A 23,963-nucleotide genomic window follows, 5' to 3' on the forward strand; every position below is an offset into this window, starting at 1 on the left:
TTCACTTTTGTTTTACAGCAGGCTTATAACATACATTAAACTCCTTGGCTGGCCTCTGCATTCCTCATGGCCCTGGCAAAACACTTCTCACCCCATCCTTCTGCACCCCAATCATGCTATATGCTACCTCTGCTGCTGCTCTGAATTTTCAAGGCCTACTTGTGTGTCACCAGGCCTAGGTTGCTGGATGATAAATACAAACTCTCTCTCTCTCTCGTTTAAAATTTCAAAACTTGCTATCAAGGAAAACTTTCTCCACATATTTTGTGAACTGTAACGGAGGAGAATGTATATGAAGAAGACCCATAACTTAGAGGTAGATCACCTCATTGCTTGCTAGGGTTGCCAAGTCCAATTCAAGAAATATCTGGGGACTTTGGGGGTGGAGCCAGGAGACTTTGGGGGTGGAGCCAGGAGTCATTAGGGGTGGAGCCAGGAGACTTTGGGGTGGAGCCAGGAGACATTAGGGGTGGAGCCAAGATCAAGGCTGTGACAAGCATAATTGAACTCCAAAGGGAGTTCTGGCCATCACATTTCAAGGGACGGCACACCTTTTCAATTCCTTCCTTCCATAGGAAATAATGAAGGATAGGGGCACCTTCTTTTGGGGCTCATAGAATTGGACCCCCTGGTCCAATCTTTTTGAAACTTGGGGGGTATTTTGGGGAGAGGCACTAGATACTATGCTGAAAATTTGGTGCCTCTACCCACAAAAAACAGCTCCCCCAGAGTCCCAGATACCCGCAGATCAATTCTCCATGATTTTTTATGGGAATAAATCTCCATAGGGAATAATAGAGTTCCCAGCAGACATTTCCCTCCCCTCCCCCTGCTTTCTGACGACCCTGAAGTGGGGGGAGGGCCTCCAAACTGGGGGATCCCCTGCCCCCACCTGAAGATTGGCAACCCTATTGCTTGCAGAAAGGAAGATATTTAGTCACTGGCATTTCCAAACAAAGGGTTCTTGGGAGTGAGACTGGGGAATATCTCTCTACCCAAGACTTTGGAGAACTGGTATAAATTAGACAATAGTGGGCTAGTTGGATTAACAGTCCAACTCAGAGAACAGTAGCTTCACATATGTTTATGTAGACAAGATTAAACAAAAGCCTGCTGTGTCTTAGATTTTTACAGCAAATACTGCTTGCATTGTGGAGGCCCTGCTATCCCATGGATCTCATTTACCACAGTGATAAAGCAACATACCATAATTCTCTGACGAAGAATTTTCTTACAGTGCTTGTGGATTATATTTGATAATACAAAGAAGACTACAGTCCTTGATATGAAACAGTATTCTTTTCAATTGATAGTGTACACTTTGATAGTGCAATATGAAATTTATACTTTGCTATGAATACCATCCATTGTCATGACCATCCAATTTCCCTAAAATGACCATTCACTAATTCTATTGAATATTTGTGTCTTTATTTTATATATGTGGCAAATTAACTTATCTTGCTTTGTTGTTAGCATCCAATCCAGCATACGGTTGGCAACCTCAGTTTAGGAAATTCTTGGAGATTTGGGTGCTATGCTGGGGGAGGAGAGGCAGCTCAAAAGACATAGCATGCCAATAGAGTCCACGCTCCATGGAAGCTGTTATTTGTAGTTTAGATATCAGTTGTAGTTCCAAGAGAACTCCATGTCCCACCAATGTTCCTTCTAAACTGCAGAATGTTATGAACAAAAATTCTACTTGATGAACGAAAAGAGTTACTAGCATTAAAGCTGTGGGAGTTTGTTATCGCCCACCAAATCAAAAGACAGAGGATGATTATAATATGATGGAAGGATTAAAGATAGCGGCTAAACAAAAAAACTGTGTGAAAAAGCGGCTAAACATAAAAACGGTGATTTTAACTACCCGCAGATTGGGTCAATATGTGTTCAGGTCGATAGAAAGAGATTGCGTTTCTAGATGCTCTCAATGTCTGTGCTATGGGGCAGATGGTCACAGAACCTACCAGGGGTGGGACAATCCTGGATTTGGTCCTAAGTAATGCCCAAGACTTGGGGAGAGATGTAAAAGTGATCACACCACTTGGGAGCAGTGACCATAATGTTATTGATTTCACCATTTGTATAAATAGGGAGTTGCCCCAAAAGACCAGCACAACCACGTTTAACTTCAAAAGGGGTAAGTTCTCTGAGATGAGGACGCATGTGAAGAGGAAACTGAAAGGAAAGGTAAATACAGTCAAAACCCTTGGGGAAGTTTGGAGGCTCTTTAAAACTACAATCCTAGAAGCTCAGATAAAATATATATCACAAGTTAGGAAAGGCACAAACAGGTATAAGAAAAGGCCTGCATGGTTAACAAACAAAGTAATGGAAGCTGTAAAAGGTAAGAAGGACTCCTTTAAGTGGTGGAAAACTAGTCCAAGTGAGATTAATAAAAGAGAACATAGGCTGTGGCAAATCAAATGCAAGTCAGTGATCAGGCAGGCAAAAAAGGACTATGAGGAGAATATTGCAAAAAACATAAAGACCAACAATAAAAATTTCTTCAAATATATTAGAAGCAGGAAACCAGCCAGGGAGGCAGTGGGGCCGTTGGATGACCAAGGGGTAAAAGGATTACTGAAGAAGGATAGGGAAATGGCTGAGAAGCTGAATGCATTTTTTGCCTCCATCTTCACTGTGGAAGATGAGAAGTGTTTGCCCGCTCCAGAACCACTAATTTTGGAAGGGGTGTTGAAAGACCTGAGTCAGATTGAGGTGACAAGAGAGGAGGTCCTACAACTGATAAACAAATTAAAAACTAATAAGTCACCAGGTCCAAATGGCATACATCCAAGAGTTCTGAAAGAATTCAAAGTTGAACTTGTGGATCTCCTGACAAAAATATGTACTCTTTCATTGAAATCTGCCTCTGTTCCTGAGGAATGGAAGGTAGCAAATGTCACCCCCATCTTTATAAAAAGTTTCAGAGAAGATCCAGGAAATTACAAGCCAGTCAGTCTGACTTCAATACTGGGAAAGTTGGTAGAAAGCATTATCAAGGACAGAATGAGTAGGCACATTGATGAACACAAGTTATTGAGGAATACTCAGCATGGGTTCTGTAAGGGAAGGTCTTGCCTCACTAACCTGTTACAGTTCTTTGAGGGCGTGAACAAACATGTAGACAAAGGGGACCCAATAGATGTTGTTTACCTTGACTTCCAGAAAGCTTTTGATAAAGTTCCTCATCAAAGGCTCCTTAGAAAGCTCAAGAGTCATGGAGTAAAAGGACAGGTCCCCTTGTGGATCAAAAACTGGCTAATTAATAGGAAGCAGAGAGTGAGTATAAATGGGCAGTCTTCAAGGTGGAGGACGGTAAGCAGTGGGGTGCCACAGGGCTCAGTACTGGGTCCCATGCTCTTTAACTTGTTCATTAATGGAGTTGGGAGTAAGCAGTGAAGCGGCGAAGTTTGCAGATGACACTAAATTGTTCAGGGTGGTGAGAACCAGCGAGGATTGTGAGGCACTCCAAAGGGATCTGTTGAGGCTGGGTGAGTGGGCGTCAACGTGGCCGATGAGGTTCAATGTGGCCAAATGCAAAGTAATGTACGTTGGGGCCAAAAATCCCAGCTACAAATACAAGTTGATGGGGTGTGAACTGGCAGAGACTGACCAAGAGAGAGATCTTGGGGTCGTGGTAGAGAACTCACTGAAAATGTCAAGACAGTGTGCGATTGCAATAAAAAAGGCCAACACCATGCTGGGAATTATTAGGAAGGGAATTGAAAGCAAATCAGGCAGTATCATAATGTCCCTGTATAAATCAATGCCGCGGTCTCATTTGGAATACTGTGTCCAATTCTGGTCACCTCAAAAAGGATATTATAGCATTGGAAAAAGTGCAGAAAAGGGCAACGAGAATGATTAAAGGTTTTGAACACTTTCCCTATGAAGAAATGTTAAAACGCTTGGGGCTCTTTAGCTTGGAGAAACGTCGACTGCGAGGTGACATGATAGAAGTTTACAAGATTATGCATGGGAAGGAGAAAGTAGAGAAAAAAAGTCCTTTTCTCCCTTTCTCACAAAACTAGAACTCGTGGACATTCAATGAAATTGCTGAGCAGTCAGGTTAAAACAGATAAAAGAAAGTACTTCTTCACCCAAAGGGTAATTAACATATGGAATTCACTGCCACAGGAGGTGGTGGTGGCTACAAGCATAGCCATCTTTAAGAGGGGATTGGATAAAAATATGGAGCAGAGGTCCATCAATAGCTATTAGCCACAGTGTATATATATATATATATATATGTGTGTGTGTGTGTGTGTGTGTGTGTGTGTGTATACACACACACACATATATTGGCCACTGTGTGACACAGAGTGTTGGACTGGCTGGGCCATTGGCCTGATCCAACATGGCTTCTCTTATGTTTTTATGTTCTTAAACCTGATTTGACTATTGCATAAATTAGTTTTTAGATTATTACCATAACTTTTTTATAATTATTACCATAACATTTTTATAGTGCACAGTAGCACCTTAAGTAGCATCCTAAAGACCAGCAGCACCTCAAAGTATTCTAGCAAGGGTTGCAAACCTCCAGGTGGAGCCTGGAGTTCTCAAAGAATTATAACTGATCATCAGATGACAAAGATTGCCTCCCCCTGAGGGAAATGGCAACACGGGAGGAAAGAATCAATGGCACCACATCTCCACTGAGCTCCCTCCTGTTTCCAAATTCCTCCCCCTGCCAGGAAATTTGCAAACTGCAGTTGGAAAATTTGATCTTAAGCATTCAATTGCATTAGTCTGTCAGGGTGTCCACCTCCCACTTTTCAAAGTTCAGCATATTTTTGGTGAGGACAAGGGTTGCCAATTTTGGGATGGAGATTTTGGGTGGTGGTAGTACAGCCCTAGGCCACATCCTGCCTACATTCCTGACTCCCCTTTCCACTGTTAGCTGCAACGGATCTTTTCCCCATTCCTGTTTCACTTCCACCCACTGCGAGGCCTGCACCCAACATGAGGCCTGAAATAAAGCACCAGCATTCCCCTTCACCTGTCTTGTGATTGACCATGCTGCTGCCTGTTCACCCACTGGAGGCTGTGTGTTCCCACATATGTCTGCTCTACTCATTAGCCCTGGTGAGTGATGGGGCTGCTCATGCTGCACTTGTGCCATCTCCATCTCCTGGCAGCTGGGTCCACATGCAGCACAAGTCCAGTCCCCAAGTGTGCCCACTGGCTCCCTGTGATGCCACCTGGGCAATTAGTCAGCTATCTGGGAAGTAAATTGATTTGATAGGAGGATGGCAATCTTGTAAGCGCTGTTTTGTGTTGAGCCCCTGAGCTGCTGCACTTCAGTCACATTGTTTTTTGCCTCTCCTGTCTTGATTATTGATGAGAACCATTTGCAGTACGTAATGGGGTGGGAACAAACAAGGCCAGGAAGGGGGGAGTCAGAGGTAAGAGCCAGCCACAAGAAGAAAAACCAGCAAATGATTTTGCTGCATAAAACAAGTCAGTATGCTTTTAGTAAAGTTTCTATTCTTTAAATCACAGGGACCTTTTTTTTTTTACACCAAGTCAGATTTTAATTTTTGCAATGTTCCTATAAAACGTTAAAGTTATGCTGCATTCGCTGGATGTGGGTCTTGCTGTAACCCATTTTTGCACTGGTAGTAGTACTTAGATTTCAACTGTGTTCTGTCTGGTTTATAACAGTGCAAGCCAATCAGAATCATATCTCATACTTCTATATTTCATTAGTCTTATTCCTCTTTGGAGGCCAGATTTGACCCCAAATACTTCCATGTACTTGACCTCCAGCAACTGATCCTTTAAGTACTAAAAGTTCAGGAAAATTTTTTCAGTCAGATTTGCAGCAAACAAAATTAAGCATGTGCAGTTTAATCCACTTTCTCTATGTAATGTACTGAGTTACTAGACTTGAAGAAGGCAACATGCTTTATTGGCGAGTACATCACAAAAAGAAGATGGCGGGGTTGGATCCCCGATTATATACATATCCCGGAACAACCCTCTTACCTGGCCAGGTCCAATCCTGGCCAGTTAAACTTCCCGCCACAGATCTTCATAGGTGGAGTGTATTTTCGTCCTTACGTCTGGCGACCTGCGGTCTCCCACTGGTCACCTCTGTGCACGCTGTGTTGTGCCTTCAGGGACTGAATTGCAAGACACAACACTCCTCCCCCCCTAGTTCAAGAAACATAGTCTTTCAAGTAAGTCGGTGCCCTTCATTTCCTGCTCAACCTCCTCGGTTTTATCTGGGGAACTGGAGCGGCTGCTGTGGCTGCAGGGGCCACTGGTTCCTTGTTGTGGGGTAAAGCCAGAAGAGTGCTGTCTGGTGCCTGCAACCGCTCTGGGGCCTCTCCTTGCACCCCCACTGGGGAGGGGTTGCTCCAGCCGCTGCTGGGCTCCTCCGCCCGCAGAGCCAGCGAGGCCGGCACTGGCTGGGTGGCTTCTGGTGGCATTATGGCTATTACCCTGCTACCCACTCCGCTGGTCTCTGCCTGTTCTTTTGGCAAGGTGTGGCAGCGCAGCTGATCTATGCCTCCTAAGGATCTTGCCCTCCTCTGATGAGACCTTGCAAGAGCAGGACCCAGTGACCCACAGCACTCGGGCTGGTAACCACTCCGGCCCGCTTGCAAAGTTCTTTGTGTAGACTGGATCCCCTGGAAAGAATCCCCTAGCGGTTTCCCTTGTCTCAGGGGAGCTACGGAGGTCCGGGGCCCGGTCTGGATGAAACCTATCTAGCCTAGTGGTCAACTTCCTCCCTATGAGCAGCTCTGCAGGACTTAAACCGGTGACTGGGTTGGGGGTGATTCGGTTCCCAAATAGGAAGGCTGCCAGGTGGTGGTCCCAATCCCCCTCTACTATGCAACCCAGGGCCTCCTTTGTGGTGCACACCATGCATTCTGCTTGGCTGTTGGTGGCTGGATGGAAGGGAGCAGACTGTATGTGCTGGATGAGGTACCTATTCAGGAACTCTTGGAAGTCCCGGGAGGTAAAAGCCATCCCGTTGTCCGTGACTATGGTCTCAGGGATCCCGTGGGTGCAAAAGACCCTCTGTAGGGCTCTGACCGTGGCCGCGGTGGAGGTTGAAGCTATGGGAATCACCTCCAACCACTTCATGTAGGCATCCACCAGGATAAAGAATATTTGGCCCTGGTATGGCTCCGCGAAGTTTAGGTGTAGCCGGGACCACGGCACACGATTGGACTCCCAGCGGTGAACGGGGGTGCTGGGCGGATCTGGCCAGGACTTTTGGCAAGGTTGGCACCTTCTAATCCACCCATCTATCTCTTTGTCCATCCCCGGCCACCATACATAACTGCGTGCCAGGGCCTTCATACGCACTATCCCCGAGTGCATCTTGTGCAAGGCTTCGAGCACTTGCTTCCAAAGTGGGGGGGGGGGGGAACCACCACCCTGGTACCCCAGAGAATGCACCCCTTGTGTATGGACAGTTCTTCCCGGCAGGATGCAAATGCCCTGAAATCAGCCAGTTTGCCCGTGGGCCACCCCCTTCCCACCCAGTCCAAAACGCATGCAAGGATGTGGTCTCTGCCCTTGGCCCGAGCTACCTCAGCGGCGTGGAGGGACCTCTTCGGTAGAGTCTCCAGTAGCATCACGTGGTGGGCAGAGACCAGGTCGGGGTCCATCGAGGGCAGCAGAAGGCATCTGAGGGTGTCGGTATGTCCCGTTGCTTTGCCGGGGTGGTGGACTAGTTTATATGCATACAAGTTGAGGAACTGGTTCCACCTCAGGATGCACTGTGACAGGATTTGTGGTGTCTGGCAGTCCAGGGTGAGGAGGCCCAGCAGCTGCTTGTGGTCTGTGGCAATTGTGAAATGCCTGCTGTACAGGTAGTCATTGAATTTGTACACGCCCACCACGATTGCCAACACCTCCTTGTCTATTTGGGCATAGTTTCGCTCTGTGGGGGTCAAGGTCCTAGAGTAATAGGCCACGGGGACTTCCCTCCCGTTTGGAAGTTGGTGCCCCAGGATGGCGCCCACCCCATATGGGGAAGCATCACAGGCCAGAATTACTGGAAAGGACTCATCAAAATGGTGGAGCACAGCATTGGAAACCAGGATGTCCCTGACCGCCTGAAAAGCGGCGGCCTGCTTTTTACCCCAGACCCACAGGGCGTGTTTATCGAGGAGCCTATGTAGGGGTTCAGCGAGGGCAGCTTTGTGGGGCAAGAAGGAATGATAAAAGTTCAAGAGCCCCAAGAAACTTTGTAACTCCACCTTGCACGTGGGGTCCGGGGCGTGGACTATCACCCTGGTCTTGTCGGCCGTCGGGTGTATTCCCGCAGCGTCCACTGCAAACCCCAAGAACTCCACCCTTGGCACCCCGAGACAGCACTTCTCCCGCTTCACCTTAAGTCCCACCTTCTGGAAGCGGCGGAGTACCTCTCGCAGACGGCAGCTGAACTCCTCGGCGCCCAGGGCTGCGATCAAAACGTCATCAAAAAAAGGTTGTACTCCGGGAATCCCTTTGAGGAGAGAGTCCATTATGCTCTGAAAGATTCCTGGAGCCACACTAACCCCAAATTGTAATCACCACACCCTGAAAGCTCCCCTGTGCATCACTATTGTTTGAGCCTCAGCTGTCTTGGTGTCCACTGGGAGCTGCTGGTATGCTTGGGCCAGGTCCAGCTTCCCAAAAACCTTAGAGCCGGCTAAGGATGCGAGGACATGGCTGATCACTTGGACGGGGTATGGGTTGTCCTGGAGCACTTCATTTATTGTGCATTTATAGTCTGCGCATATGCACACGTCCCCATTTGGCTTCACTGGAGTAACTATGGGGGTCTCTCATGCAGCGTAGGATACCAGCTCTAGCACTCCCTGGTCCATGAAGCGGTCCAACTCTTCTTCAATTTTTGGTTTAAGAGCGAACAGAACTCGCCTGGCCTTCAGCTTTATTGGTCTCACATGGGGGTCAAGCTGTAAGGTGATGGGAGGCCCCTTGTAGCATGCCAGGGTCTCATCAAATACGGAATTCCCGGTACACATTTTCAAAATTGTGCGTTTGTATCTGCTGCACCCCGACTATTTGTATGCCCAGAGGTCTAAACCAGGCCAGCCCCAGTAATGTGGTGAGCTGTTGCTTGACCACGAGTATGTCCAGTGCACCCTTAAAGTTCTTGAACTCTACCCTTACAGTGTCCCATCCCAAAATCCGTACAGGGTTTTTCTGGAAGTCTCGCAGTATGAAATCAGCAGGCTGCAACCAGGGCCAGCCGTGGGGGCAGAGTTTTCTTAGGGACTCCTCTGAGATTATGGAGATGGAGGATCCTAAGTCCAGCTCCATTAGGCAGGGAGCACCCTCAATTTGGACCAACACCTTGACCTTATCAGGGGTGGCTAGGGGCAAATTCATTACATGGATGCTGGTCATGTGAGCATCAGTCAAGTCATGGTGACTGGACTGGCGCCTGTGATTGGTCTTAGCCCTGCAAGTGCGTGCGATGTGGCCCACTTTTCTGCAGTTCCTACAATTAACGTTGCAATGGGGCAGTCCCATCGCTCATGTCAGTCACCACAGCTGGTGCACTTTGTGCTGGCGGGCCTCTCTGTAGCTCGTGGCTGGGTGAAAGATCTCGGCCCATTTCCTGATTGGTGGCGGAACTGATGTGCCTCTTCCTCCTCGGGGTCACCCGTCACCATCTTCTCATGGTGGACAGCTTCCGCTCAAGGGCTGGAGTGAGCCTTGGCAGCTCTCTCGAATGCAGTGGCTTCACTGAAGGCGAGTTGGAGGGTCAGCTCATACTTTGCAAAAAGCTTTTGCTGTAGCCTTTCGTCCCGGAGGCCCCAGGCAAATCGATCCCTCAGGGGTTCCTCCAGCTTGTCGAAGCTGCAGTTCCCCGGGATTTGGCGGAGAGCCGCCAGGTAGATGGCGGCCGTCTCTCCTGCCCCTTGATCTCTCTTGTGAAACAGGAATCGGCGGGCGATGATGGATGGCTGGGGCGAGAAATGCCTGGTCAGGAGTTTGACTACCTCCTCGTACGTTTTCGCAGTGACCTTCGCGGGGGCTGAGAGATCTTTGGCAATCTTGAATGTGGCATCCCCGCAGACACTCAGGAGCACATCTCGCTTCCGGCTGTCATCCGTAATCATGTTCGCCCGTAGGTAGCAGTCGACACGCTCTGCATAGGTCTCCCACCTGTCGGGTTTGGTGGGGTTGAACTCTGCGATGTGGCCCGTCATCCCACTCGAGGTTGCCATGGTGGCGGCAGGTGCTTCTGCCTCTCTGGGCGGTGTGCCTTCTTTGTCTCCGGCCAGGTCGGCGATTTCCCGATGGGGGAAACTACCTGGCTAGCATCCCATCCTCATCACCAGTGTAATGTAGTGAGTTACTAGACTTGTAGAAGGCAACAAGCTCTATTTGTGAGTACATCACAAAGAGAAGATGGCGGGGCCGGGTCCCCAATTATATACATATCCTGGAACAACCCTCTTACCTGGCCAGGTCCAATCCTGGCCAGTTAAACTTCCCGCCACAGATCTTCATAGGCGGAGTGTATTTTTGTTCTTACGTCCGGCGACCTGCAGTCTCCCACTGGTCACCTCTGCGCACATGCACGCTGTGTTGTGCCTTCAGGGACCAAATTGCAAGACACAACACTCTAGTAAAGCCCTTTCCAGTAGCATGACATGATCACAGTTCCTTTATACCTTTGAAGATGCAAACACTTTCTCATTTTTTTCTGCAGAGTTAGCACCTGGATATTCTTGTTGTTAAAGGTGAAGTACGGTACTGCACATATTAATATTGATGGCAGAACTCACATGGACTTTAGTAGATAAGAAAATCTAGTTATTTGAAATAAGCTTTTGATTACTATTATTTCAGTGTTAAAATCAAACTGGAAATATCATTTAAAAAAAAACAGCATAGAGGCAGAGGGCAATTACTAGCATAGCACCACAATAGCTGGTACTGTTCTGGCAGTGAAAATTGGGAATAGATCCCAGTATTGCTGCTGGAATCCTTCAAGCAGCTGCTGATTTTGTCCATTTGCAGGGTGGCACCTCAGCAGACTGCTCAAATGAGCATAGCTGTTGCAGTGGGGCATAACTGCCCACAGGATTGGAGCAATTTCCACTGTTTTGGTATCAAGATCATGGGAACTGTTGTAGTCCCATGTATATATATTTATTAAAACATTTTATCTGCCTTTCCTTGTCAAACGCACAAGCCTTTCCTTGTGGTTCAAGGCAGCTTACGAAAATAGTTTTAAAACACTTCCTATTAAAACTGAAATAGCATAACAAACCTCACATCTCTCCCTCTCTCTTCCCCTAGAAAGATGCCTGCCATTTAAACCCTGACAAAAATCCTGACAAACAACCAATGCTTGCAGCACCTCCTGAAGATAACTGAGGGACTCCCTTCACATTTTCTGGGATGCTATTCCACAGAGCAAAAGCCATGAAGGAGAAGGCCCAGGTCTGGTTGATACCAGGCAAGCCACCCAAAGTGGAGGGATAGTCAGTAGATGGCTACCTGAAGACTATGATTGGTGCACAGAGACAGGGGAGTATGTAGGTCCCTGGTTGTGAATTTGTGCTGCATATGATCTTTAAAGCCCTTCAAGTATTTATTTATTTTATTGGATTTATATCCTGCCCTTCCTACAACGCAGTATGTAGGTTCCTGGTTGTGAAGGGCTTTAAAGATCATAAGCAGCATCAACTGAACTTGGAAACAGACTGGCAGCCATTGCAGCTGTTTCAAAATGGGCAACATATGTTCCCAGTGACTAGCCTCTGACAATAGTCAGGCTGCCACATTCTGGACCAGTCATAGTTTTGGGGTTGTCTTCAAGACCAGATCTCTGTAGAACATGCTGCTGTAATGCAACTGTGAGGCTGCAGAGATCATGGCCAGATCAGCTGAGTCAAGGTAACAAGAGAAGTGGTAAACCAGATGCAATTGATGAAAGGCACTCCTGGCCACTATCCTGACCTGCTTTTCAAAGAACAAGATCCATGAGCACCTCTAAGCTCTTAACTTGCTCTGAAAAAGTCACCTCCACTCAATCTAGGACAAGTGGATTCAATCTCTCTAAAATATCAGCCTTTCCGACCATCATTATCTCTGTCTTGTCTGGAATCAGTTTTAGTGTGTTCTCCCTTAGGCACCTGACAGCAACCTCAAGCACTGGTTTAGAACCAAGATACATTTACTTTCTACAAGTCATATGGAGCCATTTCTACATGTATTGGGCAAAGTGAAGTACAGAACAGCTGTATAGAGAGTATTTGGCACAGCCACTGCATATATGAACTACCTGCAATTTTTTTGGCTTATTTCTGGTACCAACCTGTGCACACTATAATCAAACATATTTCTTAGGTATAGCCAAAGAATTTAATGTTCTCAGCAGAACATTCCCCCCCCCCCTAGAACTACGAGCTCACGTTCTTTACCAAAGCTCTTTATGGAAATTTCAGAACAATGTAATACTGAACTTGCTGTTTTTGAGAGTGGTAGGTGCATTGCTCCACTTAATCATAAGCATAAGAGAGCCAGTTTGGTATAGTGGTTAGGTGCGTGAACTCTTATCTGGGAGAACTGGATTTGATTTCCCACTCCTCCGCTTGCACCTGCTAGAATGGCCTTGGGTTAGCCATAGCTCTTTATAGGAGTTGTCCTTGAAAGGGCAGCTTCTGGGAGAGCTCTCTCAGCCCCACCCACCTCATGGGGTGTCTGTTGTGGGGGAAGGAGATTGTAAGCCACTCTGAGACTCTGATTCAGAGAGAAGGGCAGGGTATAAATCTGCAGTATTCTTCATACAGTTATTACGATGACAGCATTTGGTTGCAATCCTCAACATTAGGACCCAAGCGTCATTTCTTCAGGCCAAAACTAGTAATTCACAGTTTTAGCTCATACAATCTTATGGATCATGCAAGAAAAAAAAAAACCTGGTTTTTTCGTGGGTGGGGGGAGAACCCCATTAATAGCCCACAGTGGGCTGGGGGAGCTTCAAGACTTCTTATATCACAGAGCCCCAGCAATGCCTGCTCATTCCCCACCCCCACTTGGATTCTGCTCAACATACTCACTTGTGATGAATAATTAACTCCCATTGTTCTCAGTACATAAGGTTGTAGACATAATATTACTTTTTACATTAATTTGCTCAGTCTTGCATATAAATCCAAATAGGTTGATAATATATGAAGGTTCTTTGGCTCAGTATGAGGAAGTTATTGCAAGGTAAAAGCTGCCAGGTTGCAAAAGTTGCATTTCTTTCAGTATTTCTGGCTCATTCATACTTCTTGTGTATATAATATTATGTAATATACTTTCCTGTTCTTTCTAGTATGCTTTGCTGCTATGCACAGTATATTATACAGATAAGCTACTTTTATCTTGGATTTCTTCTGGTGGAGGGCTTTGAAAATCAGGCTATGAAATGAAATTTAAAACAATAGTAGGCATATATATTCCATCTGGGCAAACTGCCTCCATTGCAAACTTATTCCTACACTGTTGCCAAACTGAACTCTACCTAACACCATCTATATTAACATCTATATTAACATATAAATATTTGATTATTACTTTTGCAGATAAAATGTTTGGAACTTTGAAGGATACTTGGAAAGTTTAAACATATTGGCCCCTTTCACATTATCATCCTGAACTGGATGTTATCCATTATTGGCCCAGTTCCAAATAAAGCAATACAGGGTTGGGGGTTTTATACAGTGAATTTCCTTCCATTAATGAGCCATCTCTGAAGCTGTATTGCCATTTCAAACAACGCTGCTTTTTCATTCCTGCCTTTCCTCCCCACATGGCCTTTCTTTTTAAAAAATTGTTCTTACTTAAGTGCTGTAGCACTAGACAAAATAACTACAAGGCATTTCAATGGTCCTGCTATTTTGGTCTAGCGCTATAGTGCCTGACTTAGAATGATTTTTAAAAACCTGCAAGAAGGGCTATGCAGCAAAAAAGGACAGCACTATTGGAAGCACTGCAGACATTTTAAACAGCAGACTATGGCAATTCAGAAGCACAAAGAAGAGGCGAAAATGGAAGAAGCAGTTTACCTCAAAAACAGCTCAACTGTGCTTTGCCAACCACATGCTTGTATGAAAAGTTAAATAAAATCTGTTAGCAGCTGGTTGCTAAAATGCTTGTGTTCGAAATGACACAAAAAATCTGTTAGCAACTGGCTACTAAAATGGATTACAAAGGTTGTTTGAAGGGGCCATTGTCAAAAAGGATGTATCTGTTATAATTACAGATGGTTATAGACAGAGCTGTTTTTTAAAAAATAAGGTTGTCTATGTCAGTTTTGTGCTAGTTATTTGAGCTCTGACCTGCTAGCCCAATCTTGCCAGATCATGGAAACTAAGCAAGTTCAGCCTCTGCTAATATTTGGATGGAAGACCTCTAAGGAATACCACAGTCTTGATGTGGAGTAAGGTTGCCAGCCTCCAGGTAGAGCCTGGAGATCTCCCACTTTCACAACTGATCTCCAGCTGACAGAGATCAGCTCCCCTGGAGAAAATGGCTGCTTTGAAGGATGACTCTGTGGCACTGTACTATGCTGAGGTCCGTCCCCTCCCCAAACCCAGCCTCTCCCAGATCCACCCCCAAAGTCTCCAGGTATTTTCCAACACAGACCTGGCAACCCTAATGTAGAGGCAGGCAGTGCCAAACCACCTCTGAATGTCTCTTGCCTTGAAAACCTTACAGGGGTCACTGTAAGTCTGCTGTGACTTGATGGCACTTTCTACAAGGTTAGTTTGACAAACACTGGTTTTAGTTCCTTTGCACCCATCTGCTTTTTTTCCTTATCCAGGGTACGCTGCAATTTCAAAACTTAACACTGTGCCACACATATTCTTAGGAATTAGCTGTTTCTTTTCTTTTCATTTTATTCCATTGTTTATAAAGCCAGTTTCTGACTTAGTAAGAATGGCTGAACCTATATAATTTGGAAAGCTTTATAACAGGCAGTCGAGAAAAGCATAATTATAAGAAGGCTACTGGAGTCCTGATTCATCTGGTTATTTCTGAGACTTGTAACATTTTAACTCCCCCCTTCAGCTCATAAAAATAATTTTGATACTGCTTCTACATGGTTCTAACAGGAGCTGAGCTGTTCTAAAACAAGGAGAATTTGTCACATATTATGGATCTGATACATTCTAGGATAAATGGCAGCTCACAACTCTGTTTTTTCATTTTCATTTTATTCGATTTATATCCCGCCCTCCCCACTGAGGCGGCTCAGGGCGGCTCACAACATAAAATTCTAACAATAAGATTAATGAATATTAAAATATATTAAATAGTTTACAACAGTTAAAACAAGAAAACGATCTATCAATGTGCTATCCTACAACCTTCCTTTGGGGTTTTTCAGGTACCTATGACCAGCACAACCATCACTGGCAGTTTATGGTACATTAATTGGATTGTGTGAGAGTACCTTGCAAGAGGCATGTCATTCACTATAAGAGAAATTTCAGGCTTTTTCTCCCTCCCTAATGGGACTTAGCAACAACTTGAAAAGAACATTTGGCACTCAATGCTCAGGGCTAGAGTGCACATTACTATTGTCACAGGGATACTGCTGAGAATGGCTTCTCTGCCTGCTTATAAGAGCATTTACTGGACGGAGTCCTGCCATTACATTATGACTCATGATACCTTCATTGCACATTTCTGGTGGTCATTTGGGGGGGGGGGTGTACAGGCTCACAGTGTGGTAGCAAAGTTCCATAGCAGACATATTTTTGTATGTGATAGGTAAGAGGCATGACAATTGTAATGTGTGCTGCATTATCATCATTTTGACGATGGTTATGTGGTGGAGCCATCTTATTTAGTTATTTAAATTTATATTCCACCCTCCCTACAAGTGGGCTCAGGGTGGATCACAAAAACAAAGTCTAACATATCAAAAATTTCAGTACATAAGATGTAAAGCAGTTAAAAATAGCATAGATTAAAATATTTGTCCATGTGCAAAGATTTCCATCTGATACCATCGATCTCTGCATAATCTTAGTCTAGGCAACATGAAGATGGTGAGCTTTTACAGAGGAAGCCAAGTTTTTATTGGATACCTGCCACCTCAGCCAAAGGTCTGGCAGAAAAGCTCTGTTTTACAGGCCCTGCATTCCCATTTGTTGTGGTGGCCTTTTCTTTGAAAGTTCAGGCACATTTATGAGATGTACTGTGGTCACAGCCACTATTCTGTATTTTCCCAAACTTGAGATCAATGTACTTGGTTCTTGTTGAAACCATTCATTATTACTTATACTCCACTTTTCTCCTCAATAAGGATGCAAAGAGCTTACAACACTGATTTTATCTTAACAACAACAGCCCTTTGAGGTAAGTTAGATTGAAAGAGAACAACTTGGCCCAAGATCAACTAGTAAATTTCCATAACAATGAAGAGTCAGACCCAAGTCTCCAGGATGATAGTCTTGCACTCTGTTGGTCATGTTGTCATACTATGATGGACTGATCACATTATGACAGAGTGACAAAGACAATAAAGACAAAAGTATGCAGAAAGTATATTGGAGAAATGCAAGCAAGAACCATATATGAAGTGGAGGCTTTGGTAAGAACATCAGATCAGTACCCAGTCCCCTTCATAATAGTAATACTTTGCCTTTCAGTTTTCCAAGCATTATGTTATTGTAATTCCCCCTACAGTCATTTGAGGTAGGCCTATATTACAATGCAGACTAGGGCTTGTGGCAGAATGGCTTTCCTTAAGCCACACAATTCCCACTTCATTTGCTAGGCCACTACACCACAACATTGTTTAAACTTTTTTTCCTTTGCATTTAAAATGAACTTTATTGGAAAAAATATGCAAAGACTGTTGTTTAAACTTGATCACGTTTGAACAATGGGACTGTGCACAAACTGTGCACAAACCCTTACACATGTCATGATGGAACACTAGATGGTGGCCATAGTTCTTTGGTAGATATTGAGTAATGCCTAAAAAAATGGGATTTTTTTTGGCAGTTAACCAAAATATTAATACAGCAACTAACACATTAGCGATAAGTTCTGCTTGCAACTGGATTTCTAGAAAATTCCCACAGTCTTGTGCTAAGGTGAACTAATTTATATTTGTGATACAGACCCAAATGCATTATTTCTGTGGCAAAACAAAGTAAGTAACAACACTGGGTGAGTCATGTTCTATATCTGGAATTTATCATGGTTCTGGGGTCCCTTATTATCACTAATATTTAAATACTGCATGTAAAAAATATTTGAGTGGAATTTGGAGAGCAGGGGTGAAAAATTAAAATCTAATATACTTTTCCTTTTGTCAAAGCATTGTAATATGGTTATTTATGTAATTAAAAAACAACTTACCCCCTTATGGCATTTAATCAAGATGAATGAGAGATGGCTGATGAGAAAATCATTGGGATCTGGTAGGATCCTTTCTCTGGAATTGGGTGTTGATGGGGGAGGGGAAGATAGCTGCAAATCATAAGAAATGGGTGGGTTCTCTAAATAAACGCTGGTGAATTACTTGCACAAATCGATGCAGACTGGTATCTATGTTTTTCAGGGAAGACTTTATCTCTCCCCCCCCCACCCTCAGCCCCATAAGCCGCTTTAAGAGCATCGCAAGAAACAACACGTTCTACCCGACACAGAGGCAAGCAGGCAGATTCAAATCAGTGTACATACAACCAAGTAGGTAGCCAATGATCATAATTATACAAAAAAGGATCTTTGAGTAATTTGTCTTTTTAAAAAGCCACATATAAGAAAAGTGCACATACCCAGGAATGATCTCAGGGGGAAAAAACCTGGCAGCTTCCCCGTTCTCCTGCCAAGTTATCATTGAGAAAACAGACAGGCAGAGTGACGTCCTGGGTCAGACCGAGTGCGGATCGACTCTACCAAGGAAACAGGGAGGCCCGTGCATCCTTTGGATGCCCACCGTCACCTTTCTCCGCCTTCCAGTCTGCTTCGCCTGGTGCGGAGCCCTCGTTTAAATGGACCCGGTGCTGCTGGAGAGCTTGCCGATCCGTGGGCAAGAGCTCGAGGAGGTGGCCTCAGGCTGCCTCGGACAGGCATCTCCCCCCTTTCTCCGGCTGAGGTCGCGGAAGCCCAGTTAAAGGAGGCGTGTGTAAAGATTTTGCAATGTCCCTGCATGGTGTTGTAGACTTTGCTAGGAAAGAAACCGGCTTCGGCTTCTTTTCAATCCCCGACGACTCACCTGATTAACCTGCCTGCGGTTCTGCCCTGACCAGGTAAACCGAGTCCTAGACTTTACATCATCATGCACATCTACAAACTAACATTGCATCGGGGCATTTCCCCCCTCCTTTTAATTTTTGTTTTTAATTTGAAAGACTAGCAGCTGATAGATCCTCTGTTACACTCCTCTTCCCCCCACCCACCCTCCGACCCTTCCCACCTTCAGACCTCCTCGTCAATTTGACTTCCTTAGAAGTCAGTTCCTTTTCATAGAAATCACACAGTCTAATCAGCCACCCAGGCAATATTGATCCCGCCCCCCCCCCCCCCCCCGCTCGTTGCCATTTTTTGAATGGATAGTGTGGTTTCATTTGTGTGCGTGTGTGCTGACAGATTCGATTCCCGGAGGTTTTGTCCTGTTTCTGCCCTCTTCAACCTTCTCTGGCAAAGGGATTGATGCAGGACACACACACAGACCAGTTAACCTGGCCGTGTTCGAGGAACCAGAATCAGGGGGCAAGGTCCTAGGGTGCCACAGAAAGGGTTGATTGTATGGAAGAGGGTATAATAGGGGTTGGAGGAGGGGACTTGATTTCAAAGCTGGTGTCAGTATGGTGCGTCCTGTAACTGTGTTTATTATTTACTGCTGCCACTACTGCCCTGAATGTGTCTGTGCGTACGCGCGCCTGTCCCGCCTCTCCTAGATCCCCTTTCACGGAGCTCACAAGTTCCGCACTCCTACCCCAGCTTTAGCAGTCCTCTGCTACCGTTATCGCTTCGCCTTCTGGATTGCCAGGACCAGCGCGATGTGTTTAAAGAGCTTCTGGGATGGTAGAAGGACAGCACCATGTGGCGCTGCTCAGAGACCCCATAGCTCCTTTCCCTTATTTTAGAACATGGTTTTTGAGTGACTCAGAAGACCCCAAAGGTTTGCCCCTCATATAAGTTATATAAGTTAGGAGGAGGATCATTTTCTGTCTTCCTGTTCATTAATATGGATGCCATATTTACTTAGACATATGCCCCACTGAACTCAGTACCACTTACTTCTGAGCAAGCATGCATAAGAATGCACTCTTGAATGTAATGAACTCAGTAGTGTGATTTACTCCAAGTAAACATGTATTTTATTAGGCAGCAATAAAGTGTGGTTGCTTTATTTGCATTGGAATAGTGGCCACAAACACAAAGTGCAATTCACCAGTAAAAAAGGAATAAAAATCAAGGGGCAAGAGAGAAGGAGTGGCATATAGAATCAGGTTCTCCCTCCCTGCCCACATTGGAGACTTGGAGCAGTGAAATCAATTAAATTCCACAAAGGTCCAAAAGTACCAGGTTTATTTCTAATTCTCACTATACTGTTTTCTTCTTCTTTAGTGTGAGCTTTTTGCTTATGCTCCTTTGGAGAACTGTGGGCTGCTTCAAACATGGGGAGATGAGCTGACCAACAATACCAATTATTAACCAGATAGTTTACAACTAGACAACTTTGCCTGTACTTTTAGTAGTTTGTTGTCCAGTCTTGCTTCTTGTAGCTGGGAAATCATGTCTTCATTTGTGCTTGGGTGGAATAATAGCAATAGTAACTATTTCTTAATTAAATGGTGCCAGCAGTGTGAATGGCTTTTACATAGGAACATAAGCAGACAAGACAAGGTCTGTGACTTGAGGAACTCTGTATGCTCATGAGTGGGCATGTAGGCAAATAGGAACATGTGAGCAACTGGCATCATTGTGTGAGGAGAAGACTTGGAAACAGAAGCTGTATTCTATGTTATGCACTTCCTGCCCAGACAGTATTTCCATGTGCAAAAAAGTTTGAAATTCACATGTATCACATGCTTTGAAATGTTTTGATAGACCAAATCTGCATGAATTTTGTTATGAATACATCATTTAAGCACATAGCGACACATGCAGTCATCACATGTTACTACCTCTGTGCAAGTTTCACCCTGTTTTCACACAGAAAAGAAAAAAGGTGAAAAAGCCTCTATAACAAAAGAGCACATGAAACAGCAATGTCTGTAAAGGAAACTACTTTTTGACAGAAAGTCTGGGCGTCTTTTTCTGGGAGTCCCAGATGATCTAGGAATAAGTTTTAGAACTCTAGTAAAGCAGTAAATTTATTAATGTGGCGGAGTTCATTTCTGAAAGTTAGCAAAGGCCATTTGGGAAATTGCTACTTTATGGTGCATTTTCTCCCATAAAGTTAAAGAAAGAGAAAAATAGGAGTTTGATAGGAGTCAGATGTTCTGATCACTCACATTGTAGGTTCTTTCCATCCTCAAACATGCAATTGTTAATACTTTAAAGTTTAAAGATGAAAGTTGAAAAATTAGTTATCTAAGAAAATGAATGCATAAGAGAAATTGCAATGTCCAGTGGATAACAGCCATTGTTGAGGCAGCAGTTATGCATCTTGGCTGTAATAGGAAGCTGTGGGAGATAAGAAGGTAGTCACAGACAAGGTTTTAGGAATCTAATTTTATTTCACAGAAAAATGATATGAGGATCACTTATGGACTATTGTATTTAAGATACATGACCGCCCCCCCTAACAAGATTGAGGGTGCAATCTTTTGTTTACTCTCCCGAAAAAGCCCCACTGTGCCCCAGTGGGTTGTACTCTTAAAGTAAATGTGCATAGAAATGGGTAGTTGGGAATGGTTCTAATGTTTTGCAGAAGCAATGTATTCTGTTTCTGAACCCTTGCTTCTAATACCATGTCAAAATCGAAGCCACATAGAATTTGCCATTTCTGATGCATGGATATGACTGTGTGTGAGATCCATGCTTTTTCCAGTTCAGATGTTACATAAAAGAACAGGAATTTAGAAAGCATTCTTAAGCTGGTTTACACAAAATTCTATTCAGGTTTATTCAATGGGGCTTACTCCAAGGAAAACATTTTTAAGGATTGTACTGTTAGAAATGGGAGTAATTCATATATCTGCAGTGCCCACTTATGTGTAATGTTACCTGAATTGCCCTAAAATTAGGTTTGGAGAATTAGACGATGGGCAATTAGGCCTTAGGGAGATCTTATGGATCTGTGTATACAGAAGTTTCTCCTTTGGAAGTCACTCAATAACGAGAAGATGTTGTCTAATAATTAAGGATGTTTATTATAAAATTTATTATGCATACACGGGCATAAAATCATACAACACACATACAGACCTAAGAAAACAGATATGAAATTGATAGAGGGGTAACACAAGGGTAAAACATAGACAGGGTATACTACTTGATCCTGATGGGCTTATGGTCCAGTTACAACTAGAAGATCTAGACATGCCCTGCCTTGTGCCACGCCTGATGCTCCTTACTGAGTAGGGAGAGGGGAACAATCTGGTTACATGTTGCTCAGGCAGAGAGTGTTGAAGCCTTCTCTCCTGTTATAAACTTTTGGAAAAGAAGAGGTCCTCCCAAAAAGGGGCTGGCTTGTAGTGGGCAGTGTTTAGTCTATTCTGGGTACCTGATTGGATGCCCACCTCAAGCCAATGAGCAGACCTGACTCTGGTCACCTGAATGGATTTCCAGGTAACAATGGGACAGGGGGAGGCTCCAAAGTGGCAGTTTGGGTAAGGCATGGGAAGAGGGGATTAAACAAGCTATACAAACTTATCTAAAGGTGACAATAGAGGGCCAAATTGATACCGAAGGTGACACCCGATCTTCACAATAGCTCTGGCCCGGGTTAAGGCTGGTCTTCCTCTTCTTACTCCTCTGGATGGCACCATTCTTTGTCTAGAGTTCCGTTTGACAAAAGCTTGGGCAGTCCGGCAGGATACATGCCTAAGATAAGCATGATTGCCTTATGCAGATGTTTGAAGCAACTGTTGGGATACGTGAGCCTCTTGCTTCTCTGTCATGGGGTCTGGCAGTGAAGGAAAATGGTCACTGATGATGTTAGCCTAACAAGGATTTTTCATGGGGAAGGCTGGAAACCTCTTGACAGGACAGCATATGGTGGCATGACTTCTTCCACTGCAACAGTCAATATTGTACACGCACGGAGCGGCTGGGAGCCCATCTGTACTTCTGGCTAGCACCTTTTCAGAGATAGAGAGTGCTGCTGTGAAGCTGAGGTCTTTAGTAGCCATATATAAGTCCCTTAGAAAATGGTAGATAAAACCCACGTCTCATAGCAGGTGTGTGTGAGTTGAAACTCCAGGCACCCTGGCAACCAAATGGGTGATCATGATGTCCGTATATAAGTAAAAATAGGGGGCTCTCTCTCACAGTAATGTCTGAGTCAGTCCTCTTTTTCTATAATGAGTATACTCACAATTTGAGCTGGTTAGTGCATCTTCTAACACACAGGTGCTAAAGACTGCAGCCCATTGTGACATACCTTGGCATGTTCATGTAAGTCTTAAGACCATCATATGTGGCTATCCCCATTTACATTTAATAATGTGTCCACATTGGAGTTCTGCAAAATGTAAAGTAGTTTCAGTATCTAGTATGAGGAATCTAGGAAAATGGATAAGTGAAATTTGGCATGCATGCTTTTTAAAAAAAGAATTCCATATTCATTTCAATGCAAACTAGATTCTAATAACCTGTATGGAGACTTAATTTGTAAAAATATTCAGTAGGTGAAGATTGGTAATTTTTTGATTAATATATTCAATATCAAAATAAGCAGATAATTTGAATATGTTAAGTGTATGCTGTCACATATTCCATTCTGCAGTGTGTTTCCAAAATTATAAGGTTACCATATAGAATACTGTATCTATATCATCATCCTAGCACCATTTATTATTGCAGCAGCATTTCAATATTAAATGATCTTAAAGATATTTCAGCTTTCATTTTGAACACAGAATTTGAATCAGCATTAGAATGTCAGTGCTGTAAGATAAGGGATAACAAACTAAGTAGACTGCTGAAGAGCTCCTGTTGAAGGTGTTGCTGAGAAGGATATCTTGGTCTGTTCCCAGTAACCTTGTTTACAGGGATGTTTCATTGCAACCAGAAATTCAGCAAGAGCCTGCCTAGACAAATTCCTGAGTGTTTGAAACTGACTGTGAGTGTCTTTTTCTTTATGAACATTACATATGGCTTAACAACAGACTTATGCAAAACTTTTCTGCGATGTTTTCTTTTGTATTTGTGTGAGTCAAGAGAATACATGTCTATTTTTGCATTCATATATAATCGAGGGAAGAGGGGGGAATCATTGGATCTGATAATGGTTTCCCAATATGCCAACCAAAATTCATTTGATTTTAAAAGTCTCTAGGGTTTTGACCATGTATTGTGGACAGCTAACATAGCTTCTTCCATTTCAAAATGAGAAAGCATGTATGTTAATAACTAGCTGTATTGATGTGGTGTGTTTAATTTTAAATGTGCTTAAGAGTACACTTCAAAAATGCATAAATTTAAAGGCTGAGTGTTAAATGCCAAATATTAAATTAATGGGGAAAAAACCCTGTGACTTGTGAATAATAAACACGATATGATATGGGTCAGTCACAAGATTAAATTTTTACACAGTGTTTTTATGGCTCTAAATTAACTGTATTGTACAGCAAGCTTTATACTCCATCACTCTAGGTCAGTACGCTTCTCAATTATTTCACTGCTTGTATCCAAGCAGGCCACTGTGGTCTTTGCTGAATATACTTACAAATATTCTGTAGAAGATATTGCTCACTGTATAAGAGAGAGGATTTAATGTTAATTTATTAGGGGCAAAACAAACCAACCAACCCATCCATTCTCCTGCAAGTGCACAA

General features: G+C 44.0%; 1 protein-coding gene across 5 annotated transcripts in view; it reads left to right on the forward strand.

The window, feature by feature from the left end:
• The window catches only part of ESRRG (estrogen related receptor gamma), an 817,641-nt gene that overhangs the window by 42,418 nt on the left and 751,260 nt on the right, over nucleotides 1-23,963 (forward strand). For 4 of the 5 annotated variants that reach the window (XM_060246723.1, XM_060246761.1, XM_060246733.1 and 1 more), the window contains exon 1: nucleotides 18,042-18,260. The exons of the other annotated variant lie outside the window; for it this stretch is intronic. The gene's annotated coding sequence lies outside the window, so the exon portion shown is untranslated. Of the gene's footprint in view, nucleotides 1-18,041; nucleotides 18,261-23,963 lie in introns of those variants that run through there. 5 annotated transcript variants of the gene reach the window in all.

Source organism: Heteronotia binoei, chromosome 1 (assembly GCF_032191835.1).
Source record: "Heteronotia binoei isolate CCM8104 ecotype False Entrance Well chromosome 1, APGP_CSIRO_Hbin_v1, whole genome shotgun sequence".
Lineage (NCBI taxonomy): Eukaryota > Metazoa > Chordata > Lepidosauria > Squamata > Gekkonidae > Heteronotia > Heteronotia binoei.